The sequence below is a fragment of the Podarcis liolepis genome, assembly GCF_965112155.1.
Source record: "Podarcis liolepis genome assembly, chromosome: 17".
Classification (NCBI taxonomy): Eukaryota; Metazoa; Chordata; class Lepidosauria; order Squamata; family Lacertidae; genus Podarcis; species Podarcis liolepis.
Genome location: NC_139571.1, coordinates 33,720,659 through 33,734,912, shown reverse-complemented (window position 1 = coordinate 33,734,912; position 14,254 = coordinate 33,720,659). Strand labels below are relative to the sequence as shown.

The 14,254-nt window shown below is 45.3% G+C and overlaps 2 long non-coding RNA genes across 2 annotated transcripts in view; one reads left to right on the top strand and one right to left on the bottom strand.

Moving 5' to 3' along the window:
* LOC310696292 overlaps positions 1-6,503 on the bottom strand; it is a 238,524-nt gene extending 232,021 nt beyond the window's left edge. Inside the window, exon 1 of the long non-coding RNA XR_014520531.1 lies at positions 6,384-6,503. This is a non-coding gene — a long non-coding RNA (uncharacterized lncRNA). The remainder of the gene's footprint in view (positions 1-6,383) is intronic.
* LOC310696289 overlaps positions 1-13,898 on the top strand; it is a 66,527-nt gene extending 52,629 nt beyond the window's left edge. Inside the window, exons 2-4 of the long non-coding RNA XR_014520528.1 lie at positions 747-893; positions 10,087-10,196; positions 13,763-13,898. This is a non-coding gene — a long non-coding RNA (uncharacterized lncRNA). The remainder of the gene's footprint in view (positions 1-746; positions 894-10,086; positions 10,197-13,762) is intronic.
* The last annotated feature ends 356 nt before the right edge of the window (positions 13,899-14,254 follow it).

Genomic DNA, 14,254 nt, shown 5'->3' with positions numbered 1-14,254 from the left:
CCTCCTTAATGAGAAGCGAGGTGTCTTCGCCCCATTTCAGCTAAAGATACAAGCAATTGTTTCATTTCATACACATTATTATGGTATCGTACAAATATAATTTTTCCATATTTCCTAAAGCAACCAGCACATAAACAGCAGCAACAAAAATGCGTGAGCAGCTGAGGGTTTGATCCAGTTGGAACTGTCAAATTCTGTGTATGAATCTATTTAAAACTGATGCCTGCCTCATCCCTAATGACAGCTGACTTACTTTGCCCCATGGGATCCTTATGAAGCCAGAAAATTTGAACACAAATGTCTCTTGTTCCACAGTGTTCAGAAAATTAGCTAAGCCACATGTCCCAAACACCTTCTTATTGGGGTCAGAGAGAGCTTGGGGGAGGGAATTCAACTTGTGGAAGGAGGTGTTTTCCTGCCTGTCTTCCCCGTTCTTCCGTGTCTCTTGCCTCCCAAAAAGCTTTTCCCAGAGAGTTGGGACCTTCTGTATGTGGCATGAGGGACTGCAGCTTGTTGAACGAATCAGTGGAAATTAGAGATGCCCCTCAGAGATGGACCTTCAGATCCAGTCTGTGTGCTATACCCTATCCATTTTGTTAAATTTCCCCTGTCATGGAATATGGACAGTCACCCAATTTTCTTTTCTGATTTTCCTTTCAAATTCCAAGACTCTTTCCCTCCAGAGTTTGAGCTGACAAGGCCCAGAGGTACAACTCATTAACATTTCAAAAACTTGTTCTCCACAGCCTTCCTTTGATGTCTGCGGCATCTTGAGAAAGTCTTTATGCCTATCCTGACATCCTTTGGCCTCTCCCGAGTTGGAATGGAAGTCCTTAGAAAATTGTTAGTAGATTCAACTGTGTCTGGAGACAACTTGCAGCTCTGGAAATGAGGTTTGTGGACAAGCCTGAGGGTCCTGTATATCCCAACAATTTTATTTGTAGAGCTTAACTACCGAAAGTTTGATCTGTCCTGGTTTGCAAACCTAGGTGAATAGGGGTTCTCCCCTGTAGCTTTCCTTGACTTTAATGCAATTAGAATTTGTTAAGTGCTGATAAATACAATCGAAAACATAGGCTCAAGAGTTTGTGTTCCTGGGTAAATAAACATTATAAGCAGAGGAGGGAAATATAATTGCTCATTATAACATACTGCCTTAGCTCCAACCAACTCTCCACGGTGGTATAGTGTGGGTTGCCACCGCCCGGGGCAGTGCAGAGCAGGGTTGGGTAGAAGGAGGGAATGGCTGGAGTACACATGGACATTCAACTGCCTAATGGTGTCTGTGTCACCCAGGAGACCACAGCCACAGAGATCAGAAAAGAAAAGTCATTCCGTTGTCTGTAGAAGTCGCTTCGTGGTTTGCACAAAATGAAAGCGCACAGGTGTATGGAGGCAACACCGGGTGTTGACATTTTGTGCCCCTAACAACTGTTAGAATTCCTGCTCCATTATTGCAGTCATGGGATTGTTGTCTTTCACATGTTTTGACTCCACAGAGTGGGAAGTGACAAAGACAGGATGTTTGTGTTACTGTGTTCCGTGAAGTGGGACTATTGTCCTTTGTTTTTTCCTCTTTGCTATCTGATGCTAGAGAGGGAGCCATGTTGCAGTGCTCCGTGTGTGTTTATATGTAAATAAAGTAGATTAGCCAAAATGCTTAGTTGCTGAGGTCTGTTACACATGATGTGCAAACTCTGTGGATCCCTAAGTGTGTCGGTGTCAGTTGGCATTGGTCGCTGTGATGTTAGGGCAGAAGAAAGCTTTTGAAGCTCCCGAACGATCGACCAGGAGGGAGAGAACATGCCAGTCGGGCATGTGTCTCTGCCAGGGTCCTACTTGCGTGTAGGCTGAGCTCCTGACAACAACTACCCCTCTGCCCCCTCCCAGCTACATCACTAGCTCTCCACAAATGAAAGGGCTCCTTCCTTTTGTGGAAGGAATAGGGATCTGGTGGAGGCTTCAGCTGGTGTACAAGGAACATTTTTTCACTGATCTTCCTTCCGCCTGCGCCGCCTCTTTTGCTGCCCCAGAGAGTTACCCAACCCTCTGGAACAGATTTTCGAGTAGTAAAAGGGCTGCAGGGGGAAGAGGAGATTCATTAAAATGACTCCCCATTTCAGTGGCAGCTGCATACCAGTAAATCAAGTTCCACTCATAGGATGCTCCCACCAGCAGAACCTTAATTAGGATCTGAACTTACGTTTTCTGGGTGAGCAATACAGCTAGAATTCTGTACATCAAGGCCAAACTAGATGTGGTACAGAATAGCTATGATAAGATTCTCCTGCTTTTCTATTTACTAATTAGAAACCCCAAGCAGGGAATTTTGGGCAGGGGGGGGAGGAGGATTCAGTTATGTTCTGCTCACATTTTAATGCAAGCCTACCCTGTTTGCGCTTCTAGCTAGTGTGGTGTAGTGCTTAAGAGTGGTAGTCTGTAGTCTCGTAATCTGGGGAACCGGGTTCGCGTCTCCGCTCCTCCACATGCAGCTGCTGGGTGACCTTGGGCCAGTCACACTTCTTTGAAGTCTCTCAGCCCCACTCACCTCACAGAGTGTTTGTTGTGGGGGGGAAGGGAAAGGAGAATGTTAGCCGCTTTGAGACTCCTGAAGGGGAGTGAAAGGCGGGATATCAAATCCAAACTCTTCTTCTTCTTCCTGAAATGATACGTGAAACGAAACACAGACATGCTTCAAGGGTGTATTATATATGTGTGTGTGTGTGTGTGTGTGTGTGTTAGTGAACAAATAATACAAAAACACGTTATATGAGGGAGGAAATGCTTACCAAATTTTGCAAATTAGGAATTTTCATGAGGACTTCCTTTTCTTTCTTTCTTTTTTAAAGGCAAACTGATGCGGAGCTGATTTTGTGGGTGGCATTCAATTGAATTAAATTGTGCAAGCAAAACAATGCCTGCGTGTGCAACAGGACATTCCCCCTTCCTCTGTGCAACATCCCTCCCCCCCACCAAAAAAATATATGTCCTAGGTATCCTCCCAACCCTCTGGAGCAGGGACAATGTGGGGTGTACACAAGGGGAGGAGACAGGGCGGGGAAGTCCCATTGCACAAAGGGAAGTCGTTCTACTTGGGCAATTATTTAGTTGAATGCTATGCTGCCCTGAGATTGGAAAAATGAGATAGACCTAAATTGACAGGTTCATCCAACCCTAGACTGCTTTGAAGCTTGGAACAGTGGCACTCTGGAGGAGGGAGGTCAACCCTTTCCTTCTAGAAATTTTCTAGAAACTGCTCTTTTCCAGAAACTTTTCCAGAAACTGCTCAAGGGGTCAGGGTGGAGTGGGGGTTAGGTACAGGTGTTGTACATGACAACACTGTTAATAGAAGGCACAGGGAGTGATTAACAGATGCTTCAGGGAGAGGGCAAGATGATAAGGTCCAGCTCTCTATCTGAAAGGATCTCTCCCCCAGTCTTCAAAGCGACCCCTAGGGCTACCAATTACTAAATGAAAGGGAGCTGGTGGCACTGTGGTCTAAACCACTGAGCCTCTTGGGCTTGCCGATCAGAAGGTTGGCTGTTCAAATCCCTGCCATGGAATGAGCTCCCGTTGCTCTGTCCCAGCTCCTGCCAACCTAGCAGTTCAAAAGCACACCAGTGCAAATAGATAGGTACCACTGTGGCAGGAAGGTAAACGGCGGTCCGTGCACTCTGGTTTCCATCACAGTGTCCCGTTGCGCCAGAAGCAGTTTAGTCATGCTGGCCACATGACCCGGAAAGCTGTCTGTGGACAAACACCGGCTCCCTTGCCCTGAAAGCAAGATGAGCGCCACAACCCCATAGTCGCATTTGACTGGACCTAACCATCCTAGAGTCCTTTACGTACTAAATGGGAAAACCTGAATTAGATCCTAATCTCAGAACTCCCACATCCCACCTTGTTTAGCCCTCAGCAAAGCAAGTATTTTAAAAGGACTGAATATGCTTTCTTTCTTTTTACGATAGCTTGCCCTCATTGGATTATTGTGTTGAGTAATAACAGGGTGATTTGTCCACTGTTGAGTACTGAGGCGATGATTGCCTCCATAATCATTTGCATGAACGTGATGCTTCAGTAACCAGTTGTCACTTTGTAGACAAAGTACATCGCAAAGGGCAGCCACTGACTGTCTCTGAAAACGTGCAGGCTTCATTTGCATTGTGAAACCAACTCCACAGATGGCTTAAAAAACACACACACCATTCATGGAGGACTGGTCTATCCATTGATATTGGTTATGATCAGTGCTTTTTTCAGGGGGTACTCAAGGGTACTCAGTAACCAGCACCTCTTTTGGGTTAAAAAGTGTGACGCTGAAACAACTTCATCGTGAGTCCTGGCACCTATTTTTCTAGGGGAAAAGCACTGGTTATGACAGCTAAAATATATAACACTGATGTACAGAAGCAGTATACTTCTAAAGGCTATTTTTGGGGGGTGGGACAACAGGAATGGCTGTCATATGCTCAGCTTGAGAAGTGGACTAGCTAGATCATGGGTGGGTGACCTTTCGTATGTGGGGCTGGGGCAACCCAGCCAGTTGGGTGGGGAATAATAATAATAATAATAATAATAATAATAATAATAATGTCAAGGGCCCCCTGGAGGCTAATCTTTCAAGGGGTGCATGCCTTGTGAGCAGGGCTAGAGCCAAAAATGGTTGAGAACAGCTCTCTCTCTCTCTCTGGACTCATCTACACTCATGGTTTTTAACGATAAAAATGACATTCTTTAAAAACGTTAATAATGCATTATTAAAATGTGACACCAGAGGGTGCTGCAGAGTTATCCCCATCAAATAGGTAGGTAGACTTTGTAGAAAAGGAAGCAGAGAAACCAAATGCCTTTATGTTTTAGAAAGATACCAAAAATATTATTCTAAGAACGTTTAAAGAGTGAATATAGATCCAGCCTCTCCCCCTCCCTCTCCACTCCTTACTCTGGATTTCCTTCCTATTTGCCACCCATGTGATATTACACCAAGAACTGTGTGATGTTAGGTCTTAGGAACTGCTGGCTGCCTCACCCCTGAGCTCCATGGACCTTAATTTTGATCCAGTGAGGCAGTTCTCCCTTTGTGAATGCATATCTATTAATTATGCAAGGAGGGGGTGGTGGTCTCTCCTAGCTTTTAATCAATGAATCCCTTATTAAGGGTTGATTCCATCAATAGCTCAGGAGAGTCAGAAGATCAGCACCACAAATTAGAATATGTGTGAAAATGAATATCCTATCTTAGATGCAGGCATCGCTAATTAATGGAAGATAATGTAGATTGATCTGCTTCTGTGATGTGGGCATTTACAGGGCATGTGTGCCTCTGAATACCACTTGCTGGGGGAACACAAGTGAGGGAGTGCTATTGTGCCCATGTCTTGTTTTGGGGTTTCCTAGACGTCTCTGATTGGCAACTGCAAGAAGTTAGAAGACAATGCTAGACAAGATTGATAGGCCTTTAGACTGACCCAGCACAGCTCTTCTTAGTCTTCTGCATGTCTATTCAAAAGCATGTCCTACTGAGTTCAAAATGGCTTACTCCCATTAAAGTAGGTACAAAATGGCCGCCTTATTCCTCTTGCAGAACTGCCCATATCTAGTTTCAGTGGGAGACATGAAAACGTTGTGCAGTAGAAGGTCTTCTGATGGAAATAATATAATGTACAGCAGCCATGTACAACACCTCGATCGCGAGCCCCAGGTCGACCGCCGGGTTGTTTCTGGTCAATCGCAGGGCCTTTCTCTGCAACCTCAGATGCAGTAGCCACTACCACCAGTCTCCACAGCAATGCAACCCTGAGCAGTGCATGGGTGCAGGGAGACGGAGGGAGGCACAAGGGAACTGGGGAGATGTCTGCGTGATGCTGCTGTAAGAGGGGAGGCGTTGCTTAGCATTGCTTTTCCGATCGGGATCAGGACCAGGAACAGCTGAATGACCCCCTTTGGTGGGAAGGGAGGGAGGGCAGGCACTACAGTGGTGCCTCGCAAGACGAAAATAATCCGTTCCGCGAGTCTCTTCGTCTTGCAGTTTTTTCGTCTTGCGAAGCAAGCCCATTAGCGGCTTAGCGCTATTAGCGGCTTAGCGGATCAGCTGATAAGCGGCTTAGTGGCTTGGGAAAAAGGGGGGGGAACCCCGCAGGAACTCGCAAGACATTTTCGTCTTGCGAAGCAAGCCCATAGGAAATTCGTTTTGTGAAGCACCTCCAAAACGGAAAACCCTTTCGTCTAGCGGGTTTTCCGTCTTGCGAGGCATTCGTCTTGCGGGGCACCACTGTATGGGGATCCACATCAGCTGTGCAGCTCTTTTTGACAGAGGAAAGGGTGGGCAGGGAATGAGCATCACGGAGCAAGGAAGGACGCAACTCGGAAGGGAAAGAGTTAACACACACACACACACACAGAGAGAGAGAGAGAGAGAGAGAGAGAGAGAGAGAGAGAGAAAAGCTGGCTCCTCAGATCTGTGCAAACTAATATAAAAATATAGTTTGACTTTTCTCACTTGTTTAGTTACTTCTCAATCTAGTAAGTACAGTATTTGGATCTGTCATAATGATATCCAAACATAACTACTGTATCTGTGAAATGAAGATTTATTTATTTATTTCATAAACTTTAATGACTTCGGAGGGTGGTAGATCGCTGCCAGTTTTTGATACTTGTTGGTAGATCACAGGCAAACTTGAGGTTGGACGTGCCTGGTGTACGGGAACATAATTCCCTCCCCTCCTAGGTTAAAGTTTGCATACTGCATCTAAAAAGCTATGGCCGTGGGGGGGGGGGGAGAGAGAGAGAGAATTACCTTTAAAGCCAAACTCCTATTGCAAGGCGAACTGATGGAGCAAGGCTAATCAATAGCATGATCAATAGTTTAAGAAACAGTTTACAAATAAGTTACATGCTTTCTGATTTCTGAGGACACAGTGGTGAGAAATCCCGCAGCTTTTCATAAATTACTTATTTCAGAGTTCATAACAGAGTAGTTATAAGAGTAGCTGTAAACTGTTCTCGAAATCAAAATTTTGATAATGCCCTGGGAGCTAGCATTGCCCAATCAATCCTGATTAGCAATACAGGCAACTCCCCGTTTGTGCGCAATCAACACATGGCCGGCCACTGATGCACGTGCCATTTTTGACACTGCAAGGGGGTGGGGAAGAATGGGGTGGGGCAGGCTTATGCGCATCCCACAGATGTGCACAGTGCCTTGGAACGCAGCCCACCGAGTAATTATGGAGTTGCCTGTTACCGTAGATTACAAAGACACATTAAGGTAAAGGGTAAAGGGACCCCTGACCATTAGGTCCAGTTGTGACCGACTCTGGGGTTGTGGCGCTCATCTCGCTTTATTGGCCAAGGGAGCCGGCGTACAGCTTCCTGATCACGTGGCCAGCATGACTAAGCCACTTCTGGCGAACCAAAGCAGTGCATGGCAACACCGTTTACCTTCCCCCCGGAGCGGTACCTATTTATCTACTTGCACTTTGACATGCTTTCGAACTGCTAGGTTGGCAGGAGAAGGGACCGAGCAACGGGAGCTCACCCCGTCGCGGGGATTTAAACCGCCAACCTTCTGATCCGCAAGTCCTAGGCTCTGTGGTTTAACCCACAGCGCCACCCGTGTCCCTAAAGACACATTAGTCCACTATAAATTTAGCATAATCCAGTAGGTTGAATTCAGACTATATCTGTTGAATGTTGGTTACATTTCTACATGGGTTAAATATTCGCATTTCTGAGTGGTGCACGTAAAGACAATCAACATAAATTTAGATCTATAGGACATGATAGTCATAGTTTAACTGCAGTTCTGTTTCAGTAGGAACTAAGGTCAGGCTCCAAGGCTGTAGAAGCAGCGACAAAGGACAGGCGTTGGATGTGAATGGAAATAACCAACGGGTTCAGAAAACCTCACATTACTACGTATCTCTTTTTTGCAGGGATAGGGCACCTGTGGCCCTGTAGCTGTGTGTGGACTCCAAATCCCATCAGCCCCTGCCAGCCTGGATAATGGATGATAGGAGCTGTAGTCCAACATCAACTTGAGGGCCACAGTTTGCCCCTGCCCTGCTTGGTTGCATTCCCCAGTTGGAGGTTGTACTTAGAAATGTGGAAGCGAGTGTCCCCATATAAGAACTTTAGAATGCTTCGAACAACTCTCGGAACTGATGAAGGTATAATGAAGTCAAACAAGATTTAATAAGGATAAAGTTTATTGAAAAATAGAGGCAAGTAATTAAGAAAAAAAAAGCCCATATCAAGGAAGTCGGAAGTTGATATTTTTGTAGATTTGTCATGTACAGTATTGTTCTATTGTGTTTTTGTTTGTTTGTTTGTTTGTTTGTTTGTAAGAGATATATTGTGCTATACACACACACACACACACACACACACACATACCGTAATTTTTTGCTCTATAAGACTCACTTTTTCCCTCCTAAAAAGTAAGGGGGAATGTGTGTGCGTCTTATGGAGCGAATGCAGGCTGCGCAGCTATCCCAGAAGCCAGAACAGTGTGTGTGTGTGTGTGTGTGTGTGTGTGTGTGTGTGTGTGTAAGCGGGGGAATCATGCTCAGCTGTCAGCTCTTCTCCCCTTTGCAGAGCAGCACTGTATGGGGCTTAGGCAGGGCCGGATTTAGGTTTGATGTGGCCCTAAGCTACTGAAGGTAATGGGGCCCTTTATATGTCCAGCTGTCCTTTGTCAACAACAAATTGTCTTTGTTTTTGCGTGTTGAACATATGCTATATGGTAATTTATGGACCTGATAGGTATCTAAAGCCATTTGCACATAACCATAGCTGTCAACGTTTCCCTTTTCTTGTGAGGAATCCTATTTGGAATAAGGGAATTTCCCTTAAAAAATGGGAAAAGTTGACAGCTGTGCACGTAACAAAATATATTATCAGTCTACAAGCCCTCTTTAATATTAGATAACAGGTACAACAGCTTGACCTACATTCAACTGTGCTGCACTGCATGCTACATGTTGCCATGCAACGAATCCATGCAGAATGTAGGCACCCTATATATAGAAAGGAGCAAACCAGTGATATTTTAGGGAGCAGGCTAGCAGGCGGGGCCCATTACTTACCTCATAGGAGCCTACACAACACAAAACACTGTTGCTGTATTTAGGTTTTATTTTATTTGTCTTTTATCTTATATTTTGGAAATGTACATCCAGTTTTTTTTATTTTAATTTTTTGGGGGAGGCCCAAGAGAATGGGGAGAGCTATAGCTTGTTTAGCTGATACGTAAATCTGGCACTGGTTAGGCCATGCTTCTCTGCCGCCACTTTCTTAGCCAAATCTGGGAATTGAATCACAGAATTGGAAGGGATCCTGAGGATTTCCAGTCGAACCCCCTGTGATGCAGGAATATGTATATGTAGGCACTGTGTGCGCACTCTATTACCGTATTTTTCGCCCTATAGGATGCACTTTTTCCCCTCCAAAAATGAAGGGGAAATGTGTGTGCGTCCTATGGGGCGAATGCAGGCTTTCACTGAAGCCTGGAGAGCGAGAGGGGTGGGTGCGCACCCACCCCTCTCGCTCTCCAGGCTTCAGGAAGCTATCCGGAGTTCCCCCGGGCGCACAAGGCTTGCAGGCGGCAGCCTGCAGTGCAGAGCATGGGGCGCCCTCCGGAGGACGCCCCGTGCTTTGCGCAGGTGTCCGCAACCTTGCGCGCCCGGCAGGAGTTCCCGCGGGCTCGCAAGGCTTGCGGATAGCAGCCTGTTCTGGGGGCTGGGGTCGGGGGAAGCTCGGGCTTCCCCCGCCCCAGCCCTGCGGCTGGCGGGGGGGAATAACTTTTTATTCATTCCCCCCCCCCAAAAAAGAGGTTCGTCCTATGGGCCAGTGCGCCCTATAGGGCGAAAAATACGGTATTTTAAAAGTGACTTAGTCTCTTTTCTTCTGGAGGCTGTGGGAGGTCAGCGTGATATTGTTGTTCAATAAGTTTTGTTTATGAATAATTTTAAATATGGAGAGAGAAGAATATTTAACCTCAAAGCTTTCGCAGCTTCCGTACATGAGCATTTTAGGCCTCAGCCCAGCAAACAGCTCACTGAACAGCCTCCCTTGCTTCTTTAGATGCCTCCAATCTTCTCATCGGGGGGAAAAGAAGAGAAAGTTGGATGTTAAGAATCCACAGGCCTAATGGGATGGCATATTTGCTTGCTTGCCTCAGTCTGAACGGAAAAGTGAGTAGTATAGTTTATTTATGTTTACTTATTATATTTATTAGATGCCTTTTGGGGGGAAAGATAGAAAAAAACTTACAAAACATTAAAAACAAGGATAAAACAACTTAAAACACACAAGAAATATGAGAAGAACAGATCCAACTCCACCCCAGAAAAAGATAAACAGAAAATTAAGGTACAAGGGCCTGGATAAATAAGGATGATTTTTTGCGTAGTGCCTAAAATCAGATAGTGATGGCACCAAGCATGTGCTCATGGAAGGGCATTCCATAAACAGGGAGCCACCACCAAGAAGGCCACACACCGTATCAGAGGGGCACATGGAGAAAGGCTTCATAATAAGAATGCAAGGACTGTTCATGTGGGGAGAGGCAGTTCTTCAAGTACTGGTATTCTGAGCCGAATAAGGCTTTATAGGTCAAAATCAGCACTTTGAATTGGGCCCAGGAACTAGTTGATAGCAGTGCAGTTGAGCCAGGATTGGTGCTATGTGTTCAGACAGTGTTGCATGGTGAGCAACCTCCCTGCTGAATTCTGCACCGGCTGCCATTTCCAAACCGACTCCAAAGGCAGCCCCACATATAACATACAGTCATACCTCATGCTTCATGTTTGCTTCATGTTACATTTTTTCAGGTTGTGTCCCGTGGCGACCCGGAAGTACCGGAAAGGGTTACTTCCGGGTTTAGCCGCTCACGCATGCACAGTAGGGCTAAATTGTGCTTTGTGCATGTGCACAAGCGCCCAATCGTGCCACGCACTTGCGCAAATACAGCACTTCAGGTTGTGGGCTTTTCACGTTGCGAACGGGCCTCCGGAACGGATCCCGTTCGCAACCAGAGGTACCACTGTATTGCAGTAATCTAACCTAGAGGTTACCAGAGCATAGAGAAGAAATTTAGGCTATCCATGTCCAGATAGGAGTGCAGCTGGCGCCACCAGCAAAAGCTGATGGAAGGCACTTTGCACTGCCAAAGCCATGTGAGCCTCAAGCAAAAGTACTGGAGCGACAAGTACCCCCAAGCTATGCACCTGATCCTTCAGTCTTCTCTGTATTAAGCTTCAATGAATTGGCTCTCATCCAGTCTTTTACCAAGTCTGTCTGTCTGTCTGTCTGTCTATCTATCTATCTATCTATCTATCTATCTATCATCTATACACACACACACACACACACACACACACACACAGACACACACACACAGAAACACCTATATGCAAGACCATACTTTGGTGCCTTGGCCCATACATGTTGCCATGGAAACTGCAAAGTTCTAGGTAACAGTTGATGTAACTCCTAATCCCTTTTAATGGCAGTGACTGTACAAGTCCCACACTAAGCAGAGACAGCTGCACATATCTATAGAAACCACAGGGTGCCGGAGAAGAGTGCTAGCCAGGCCTCTCATCTTTTGTGATGGCAAGGAGGCAGTGTTAATGTACATCGTGCACCTAGCAGCGATGGCTCCATGTTTCCATGGAGACCGGAGGATTCTGCTTGCCTTTGAACAGGCCCGGATCTTTGTTCCTGGGATGGAATTCTACAGGCTGCCAAGTCATATTGGCAATCAGAACAGAAGCCCTCCCAGGCGACTGCTGTGGGCTGCAACAATTTACTTGCGCATGTTTAAGTATTCCAAACCCACCCACGGAAGTGGCGCCTCGCTCCCCTTCACCTGAGCCATCAGCGAGGCAAAAATCACTGGTGTTAACACATCAATCCACGGCTTGCTGCTTCCCCAGGAATATGTTTCGTACATCCTGTTCAATGTCACTCATGCATAGATCGCATCTGTTCAGCCAATTTGCTCTTGTAAGCAACTGCAAAGTCTCCTCCGTCAGGTGTTATCAAAGTTCCCTGGGTGGGTAGCCTGCTGATTAAACACATTGGCACCTGTAAGCTGGTATAAAGGTCAGGTGATTTTATGCCAACGTGAGGAGCTGAAGAAACAGACATTCCCATAAATAAGGGTGTTTACTGTTACCACTGTAGCTGCAGGTTCGGTTTGCCTTCCGGTACTCGCTGTCATCGCCATTACTGCTGTTCCTTCTGGTTTCAAGTACCGGTAGTTGGGAATCCATCCTGCTCAGCTAGCTTTTAGTTAAACTAAACCCTGGCCTCTGCTTGGGTCTCCTGGCGCTGCTTACACAAGGAAACTGGAAGGTGCTTCAGGCAGGAGAGGCAATAGTTCATTCTTAGAGGTTCTTAGGGCACCATCAAGAAACTCCCATCCTTTTTCAAGCCTTTTATGAAGGCTACTGCCATTTCACACAGGATGAAAGAGCGCTCTCTCACCATTAACTCCTCAAACACTGGCGCTGAGGTTGCTGTCCTGTACTCAGGTACCTGGCGTAGGAATGGGGGAGAAGTTTTGGTTCATTTTAATGGGAACCCGTTTAATTTGCTCTTCCCAAAACAACCTTTCAAAATTTGTTAGCCTTTGAAATTCGTTCTTCTCTGAATTTTGCAATAGAGATCTCTGACTAAATAATGTGTATAAAAATATGTATATTGGGGTAGAGTGTCCATTATCTATCTATCTATCATCTGTCTATCTATCTATCTATCTATCTATCTATCTATCTATCTATCATCTATCTATCTATCATCTATCTCTTTCTATCTATCTATGGGGTGAGACCACACAAAATGCATTATATTTGGGGAAATGCCTTGCAAAAGTGAGTACAGTGGTACCTCTCGTTACATACTTAATTCATTCCGGAGGTCCGTTCTTAACCTGAAACTGTTCTTAACCTGAAACTGTTCTGAACACTTTAGCTAATGGAGCCTCCCGCTGCTGCTGCCGCGCCGCCGCGCGATTTCTGTTCTCATCCTGAAGCAAAGTTCTTAACCCGAGGTACTATTTCTGGGTTAGAGGAGTCTGTAACCTGAAGTGTATGTAGCCCGAGGTACTACTGTATATGAAGCAAACGTTCATCTTAAAATGCGTATATTAAGAGCACTAAAATGCTGGTGAATTTTCGTGATTACATTTTTTAAAATTGTAAACTGATGCAGAAATGGGGGAGAACTAAACTTAAGATTGGACCTTTGTTTTCTATACAAAAGAGTTATTTCTATAGTCAAGGGAGTATTTACTCAACAAGAATTTTTGGCATCCCCGTTATCTGTGGTTAACTGTGCACTTGAACAGATGGATAACTTAGTTTTATATAAACTACAGTCGTATCTTAGTTCTTGAACGGAATCCATTCCGGAATTCCGTTCAACTTCTGAAAATGTTCGGAAACCAAGACACGGCTTCCAATTGGCTGCAGGAAGCTCCATTGAATGTTTGGCTTCCGAAAAAAAGTTCACAAACTGGAACACTTACTTCTGGGTTTGCGGCGTTCGGGAGCCAAAACCTTCATGTCACAAGGCGTTCAAGAACAAAGGTATGCCTGTACTTCCATTTGGTAATGCGTGCCTTGGTACTGGCATTGTTCTCTGCATGGGGCTGCCCTTGAAGGTGGTTGAGAAACGTCAGAGCCTAGCTGGAGAGGCCACTTTATTCTTTCATGATTATATTCCAATATATCCGTTGCCTCTTTGTTTCCAGGCCCAGCTAAAGAAACTGCTTTTGATCTTCAGAAAATAGACTCTGCCTCCTTCAAAGAACACCACCTTCTATAAAATCCTTCTTTTGTTTCTTAGAACTGCAAGAGAAACATAGGCCTCCTCCTTCTGAGATCCAGGTTGGTACGCTGGACCTTCTCTATTGGAAAGATGTTTGAAATATTATTATGTTTTTATATTCTGCGGGAAGCTGCCTAGAGTGGCTGGGGAAGCCCAGCCAAGAAGGGCGGGTTGGTACAACAAGAACAACAATGGACACCCTTCTTTTAAGAGTTTGTGGAAGAAAGACAAACCCCTTTCCTCTGAGTGTTTTGAACAATATCAAAAATTGGTTTACAATTTAAAGCTTGCTGCTGTTCGATTTCATGCTTTTTAAAGGGGTTCTATTGTTTGATTGCACAGTGTTTTAAAAAAACCCAGTTGAGTTTGTTTAACCTGTTTGGGCTCTTACCAATGATACGTAAGTTACGAGAAT